Raw genomic sequence first — 7130 nt, 5'->3', positions numbered from 1 at the left:
TAAACTCAGACTTTATAATCTATGAAGTTGGCCTTACAATGTCATATCTAAACTCATGATATTGGGGCACCTGGGTAGCTCAAGTAGTTAAGCGTCTGACTTCGGCTCAGGTCATGATCTCATGGTTCATGAGTTTGAGCCCACATCGGGCTCTATGCTGACGGCTCAGAGCCTGAAGCCTGCTTTGGATTCTGTGTCTCCCTCTCTCTATCCCTCCCTGACTAGTGCTCTGTCTCTCTCTTTCAAAAATAATAAATGTAAAAAAAAAATTTAATTTAAAAAATAAATAAACTCATGATATTGCCAAACATGCTTTAAATAGTTATCATGGTATATACGCATATGACATATAAATTATTTATACAAACATGCTATATGTACCTATAAATATAAATGCTTACAACAAAAATATCTTTTAGCATAGCACTTTTCATTCATCAACCCACAACCCAGAAGTAACTATTTTTAACATTTTATATGTCTCTGTATCATATACTTATACTTCAAGGTCAAATGGTAAACATTTTTTATGGACTGTCTTATAGTACAGGAAGATACAGCTCTCTTACACTGTATCTGCTTCTGTTCTCCAATCTGCTCAAAACAGTCATATCACTAAAGAAATACACATTGTTTTCATTGCTCTGATTATTTTCATTATAGTTTCAAACTGTAGGCTGCAATTTTCATAACTCCACGTGGCATCTAAAATTTATATTTTTAATATCTGTTTACAATGTGTTCTTTAGTAAAAAATCCTCACTTAACTTTTATATCAGTTGTAACTGGGACTCTCTGGGACCCTCATTTTTTTAAATGTTATCAAATCGACTTTATTTTTAGAGGAGTATTAGGTTCACAGCAAAATTGACTGGGAAATATAGAAAGTTACCATATACACTCTCCCCTACATATGCACAGCCCCTCCAAATGGTAACATCCCTCACCTGAGTGACACATTTATTACAATCCATGAACCTACCACAATGACACAACTTCATCACACAAAGTGCATTGATTATATTATGGTGCACTCTTGGTGGTGTACATTTTATGGGTTTTGACAAATGTATAATGACATGGGATCACCATTACAGTAGTACACAGAATAGTTTAAGTGCCCTAAAAATCTGTGCTCTGCCTATTCATCCCATCTTCTCCATTAGCCACTGGAAACCACTGAGCTTTTCACTATCTCCATAGTTTTGCCTTTTTCAGAACACCGTATAGTCAGAATGGTACAGTATTTAGTCTTTTCCGATTGGCTACTTTCACTTAGTAATATGCATTTAAGTTTCCTTTATGCCTTTTCATGGCTTGACAGCTCATTTTTGTTGTAGCACTAAATAACATTCCATTGTGTGGACATCCTACAGTTTGTTCACTTCTCACTATTGAAGGACTTGGCTGCTTCCAAGTTTTGGTTTGTAATGAATAGGCTGCTATAAATATTCAGGTGTCTGAAATTACTGTAGCAACTCCATCTTTCTTTAAATTAGTGTTAGCATGGTATATTTTTCTCCACTCATTTACTTTTAACCTATCTTTGGCTTTATATTAAAGTAAGTTTCTTGTATACAACATATACTGTGTCATGTGTGTTTGTGTTTAGTTTTCTCTGACAGTCTTTTAATTGTTGAATTTAGACCATTAACATTTGAAGTGATTGTTATTATTATTGTTATTTCAGAAACATCATTTTTATTAACAAATGAGGGCCACAATTGATAGCTTCTCAAACAGAAAAAAGACAGTCCCAAGACAACGGAGTGTAAAATTATAGCAGACAGGCTAATTAATACTCTTTGCCCTATTCCTCTTCCTCAGCACTATCCATTCTGACCTCCTCATAATCCTTATCAAGGGCAGTCATGTCCTCACAGGCTTCAGAAAATTCTCCTTCCCTCATGCCCTCACCCACATACCAATGAACAAAGGCATGCTTGGCACACATCAGGTCAAACCTGTGGTCCAGGTGAGCCCAGGCCTCAGCAATGGTTGTGGTGTTGCTCAGCATACACACATCTCGCTGTACTTTGGCCAGGTCTCCACCAGGCACCCTAGTGGGAGACTGGCAGTTAATGCCAACTTTGAAGCCAGTGAGGCACCAGTCCACCAACTGGATGGTATGCTTGGTCTTGATGGTGACAATGGCAGCACTGACATCTTTGAGAACCACACCACCATGGTACAACAGGCAATAAGCCATGTATTTATCACGTTGAGGGTCACATTTCACCATCTGGACAGCTGGCTCAAAGAATCCATTGGTGATCTCTGCTACAGTAAACTGTTTATGGTAGGTTTTCTCAGCAGAGATAACAGGAGCATATGTGGCAAGAGGGCACCAGATTGGTCTGGAATTCTGTCAGATCAGCATTTAGGGCTCTATCAAATCTGAGAGAAGCAATGATGGAGGACACACTCTGGCTAATATGGCAGTTAAGTTTAGTGTAGGTTGGTGTTCTATATAGAGGTTTCTACCACAAATGTCATAGATGGCCTCCTGGTCTACCACAATCAGAGTGCTCCAGCCGGTATGGGTAGTGAGGATAGAGTGATAGGGCTCAATTACAGCTATGGAAACCTGGGGGCTCAGTAAATGGAGAACTCCAGCTTGGACGTCTTGCCAGAATTGACAAGAGAGATGTTCTATCAGTAGGGAGGTGAACACAGAACCAGTTACCCTCCAAAGCTGTGTCTTGTGGAAAACCAAGAAGCCCTTAAAACTGAGCTTCTGGTCAGCCGGCTTACAAAAAGTTAGTCCGAGACAGGGTCAATGATCTCCTTGCCAATGGTATAGTATCCTTGGGCATAGTTACTGGCAGCATCTTCCTATCTTTGATGAGCTTCTCAGGGTGGAAGAGCTGGTGGTAGGAGCCAGTGCGAACTTCATCAATGACTGTGGGTTACATGTTTACAAACACTGCCCTGGGAATATGCTTGCCAACACTCATCTCACTGAAGGTGTTGAAAGAGTCATCTCCTTCCCCAATGGTCTTGTCACTTGGCATCTGGCCATCAGGCTGGATGTCATGTTCCAGGCAACAGAGCTCTCAGCAGGCATTGCTGATCTGGACAGCCTGGCCAACGTGGATAGAGATACACTCATGCATGACTGAGACTTGTAGGACTCCTCAGGACTGGAGGAGGTGAGGGGATGGCAACAAGGATCTCCCACTGAGTCTGGAGGAAAAGTAGTAGAAGTAATTATTGATATAGTTGGATAGCATCTTCCATGTTTGTAATTTTCTTTTCTTTGTCCTATTCTTCTTTTCTTTTGTCCCTTCTCCACCTCTTTTTCTGTCTTCTCTGGTTTTAGTTCAATATTTTATATAATTCCACTTTCTTTCCTGAATTTGCATATTAACATGCTTGTTTCATGAAATATTTTTGGTTTCCTTAGAGTTTGAAATGCACATTTACAATGAGGCTGGGTCAAATTCAAATACATTATGTAATCTCATCAATACTGCAGGAGCCTTATAACAAAATATTCCCAATTCCTCCTTTCTGTCCCTTATAGAATTGCTGTCATTCCATATTCCAGCATTTATCCATATGCTATAATTTCGGTAGAGTTTGTTAGATTACTTGAACAAACAAACAAGTCAAGTAAGAGTAAGAAAACTAAAAGATTTTATTTCACATTCATTTGTTTTTTTTTCCCCAGGCTTTCCTTCTTTAATGAAAGATAAAGTTTTATACCTTTGGGGTTTTCTCCATGAAGAAATTATTTTGCCAATTCTTTCAGTAAAGGTCTGCATTATTTTCTTTCTCTTTGAAGAGCTTCTTTTACCTTTTCTTGTTGATTAGATAAGTTGTCCAAGAATTTTCTCTACTTTTTTTCTTTTGGCTTTAGAATGCATTTCTCTTTATTTGGATTTGAATGCATTTCAATCATGTGGAATTGAATGTTTGTTTTCTTTCAACACATTAAAATTTCATTTCACTGTCTTCTGGCTTGTATGATTTCTGACAAGTCTGCTTTAATTCTTATGCTTTTTCCTTTCTAGGTAGGGTGTTTTTACTCCTATTCTGGCTTCTTTCAACATTTTTTTCTGTCTTTGGTTTTTGTACCTTAACTGTGATACACCTGATTGTAGACATTTTACTATTTATCCAGGTTGGTTCTCTGAGCTTTGTGGATTGCTAGTTTGGTGTCTGTCATTAATTTTGTCAGTTTTCAAAATTTTTATAAATTTTCAGTCATTATCACTCCAATTTTTTCTTCTGCTTTGTTATCTTTCTTCTCATTTTGGTATTCCCAATTATATATAAATTACTCTTTTGAAATGTCCCACTATTTTTAGATATTCTGCTCTGCTTTTTTTACTGTTATTGTTCATCCTTCTTTCCTTTGCACTTTTTTGGGGGAGTTATTATTGACATATCTTCAAGCTCACTTACTCTTTCCTTAACGTTATCCAGTCTACTGATGAATCCATCAAAGGTATTTATCATTTCTGTTACAGTGTTTGATTCCTAGTATTTTCTTTTTTTAAAAAATATTGTTAATGTTTATTCATTTTTTTTGAGAGACAGAGAGACAGCCTGAGTTGGGAAGGGACATAGGGAGAGGGAGGGAAACATAGAATCCAAAGCAGGCTGCAGGCTCTCAGCTGTCAGCAGAGAGCCCAACATGGGGCTCGAATTCACGAACTGTGAGATCATGACCTAAGCTGAAGTCAGATGCTCAACTGGCTGAGCCACTCAGGTGCCCCAAATTCCTAGTATTTTCTTTTTATTTTTCTTAGAGTGTCCATCCTTCTGCTTACATTACTCATATTTTCTTGTATGTTGCCTACTTTTTTCCATTGGAGACCTTAATATATTAATCATAGTTATTTTTTTTCTTTTCAAAATTTTAAATGTTCATTTATTTATTTTTGAGAGTGAGAGAGAGAGTGGGATCAGGGGAGGGGCAGAGAGAGAGGGAGACAGAGAATTCAAAGCAGGCTCTGTGCCATCAGTGCAGAGCCCAACAAGGGGCTCAAACCCATGGACCATGAGATTATGACCAGAGCTAATGTCAGAGGATTAACTGATTCTGCCACCCAGGTGCTCTTTTCAAATTTTTATTTAAACTCTAGTTAGTTAACATACTGTGCAATATTGGTTTCAGGAGAATTCAATGATTCATCATTTACATATAACACTCAGTGGTCATTACAAGTGCCCTACTAATACCCATCACCCATCTAGCCCATCCCTCACCCATCTCCCCTCCATCAGGTCTCAGTTTGTTTTCTATCTTTAAGAGTCTCTTATGGTTTCTCTCTATCTTCACCCCCCCATATGTTAATCTGTTTTATTTCTTCAATTGCACACATAATCATAGTTATTTTAATGTCCTCTGTAATAATTCCAAAATCTATACTGCATGTAAGTCCAGTTTTGATGCTCACTTTGGATCATCATCTTCATTTTCTTCTTGCTTTTTAGCATGACACTTGTTTTATTGAAAGGTGAATCTAAAATATTAGGTAATTCAGTTGGCAGTTGGGCTCTACTTAAAGTTTACTGCAGCTGTATGTGCCAGGGGCTTTAGTTTCTTCTTGTGTCCTTGTTTTTGTCTCTCCTGTGGTTTTCTGGCTTTCCTAAAAACTCCTTCTTAAATAGAGGCTGAGCCCTGCAGCAATTTTAGTTATCATCCACTGTTATTATACCATGCTGTTGTTAATGTCATAGTAAAACGTGGAATAGAGAAGCATTCTATTATGTTATGATTACATTTTAGTCATAAAATGCAGATGGTCTGTGTCCCTGGGTTATTACCTTCAAAAGAGTTTTGTTGATTTTATTTCCTACCTCAGGAGAGACAGGAAGGTTAGAGAGGGCTGGAGTCAAAGAAATGCCCTTTCCCACAGATGTGATAAGTCTCTAGAAAAAAATCTTTTTTCTTGGAAAGCTGGCCTTTATTATGAAGAATGCTCTGGACATATTGCAAAATGTTTCATTTTCCCCTCCCTTCCCAGAGACACGAGGTGATTTTTGTTTTGGCTCTTTACATTAAGTTCCTTGTGAGGGTCTTGGAGATAAACCCCACAGAAGGAGACTGTCCAAAGAAGTATGACCTCAAGGAGATTCTCATTTCACTGTAGTCTGCACACAGTCTGTATCAATGTGTCAATATTACCAGTAAGTATTCTTACCAGTTTATGGCTCCAGCAGCTTCTTTCCAGGGAAAGGGATCTCAATTCTGGTTCTGTGTATTTGCTTATTTCTCTAGATTTTAAGGTGGATGGTTGTTTTTTGACCTCTATTCTCTGATGGGCTCAAGAAAAGTCATTGATTTTCAGTTTGTATAACTTTTTTCCTACTCTAAGTATGGTAATGATGACTTCTAGCATTTTACATGTTGGAGCTGATGTTCATTTCCTCTGGATTTTTTTTTTATAAAGCAGTTGAATTCATTTTCCTTGAATGCCCTTGTGCTTGTTCTAGGAAGGCACCTACACAAGTTGTACTACAGGCCTCAGTGTTGGTTGTGTTTCCAAGTAAGTTCCACTCTGAGTACAATCACCTCTTTATAAAATGACAGACCCTTTCCTGGGACCACTAGGCTGCTACAGTCTTCTCCCTCTTGTTTTCTCTAACCATTATTGGTGGTGGATTATATCCACTGGGGAATCACGATTTCATAGGAAGCAAATAGAATCATGTGCTTGCCTACATTTTTCATTTTAAAAGATTTTTTAAATGTTTATCTATTTTTGATAGAGACAGAGTGTGAGCATGGGAGGGGCAGTGAGAGGGAGACACAGAATCAGATACAGGCTCCAGGCTCTGAGCTGTTAGCACAGAGCCTGATGCAGGGCTTAAACTTGGGAACCATGAGGTCATGACCTGAACCAAAGTCGGATGCTTAACTGACTGAGCCACCCAGGCGCCCAATCTACTTTTTCATTTTAAGTATTTTGTTGGCAAATACATGTTTCTTTCATAAAGTAAACAAACTTTGACTACTGTGATTCACAAATTACACATTTACTGATTATTTTAATATATAATGTTGTCACTGAAAAGCATGTTTTTAGGTATATAATAAATATTTTATAATTATCTATATTATACATATATGCATATATAGTGTATATATTCATACTTTATATTCAAAGAAATACTTG

At 37.7% G+C, this 7130-nt stretch overlaps 1 pseudogene; it reads right to left on the bottom strand.

Moving 5' to 3' along the window:
* Window positions 1-1795: 1795 nt before the first annotated feature.
* Window positions 1796-3116, bottom strand: LOC102956135 (annotated as a pseudogene).
* Window positions 3117-7130: the final 4014 nt, after the last annotated feature.

Source organism: Panthera tigris, chromosome C1 (assembly GCF_018350195.1).
Source record: "Panthera tigris isolate Pti1 chromosome C1, P.tigris_Pti1_mat1.1, whole genome shotgun sequence".
Classification (NCBI taxonomy): domain Eukaryota; kingdom Metazoa; phylum Chordata; class Mammalia; order Carnivora; family Felidae; genus Panthera; species Panthera tigris.
Note: the sequence above shows the minus strand (reverse complement) of the source record. Positions and strands in the feature narration are given on the sequence as shown.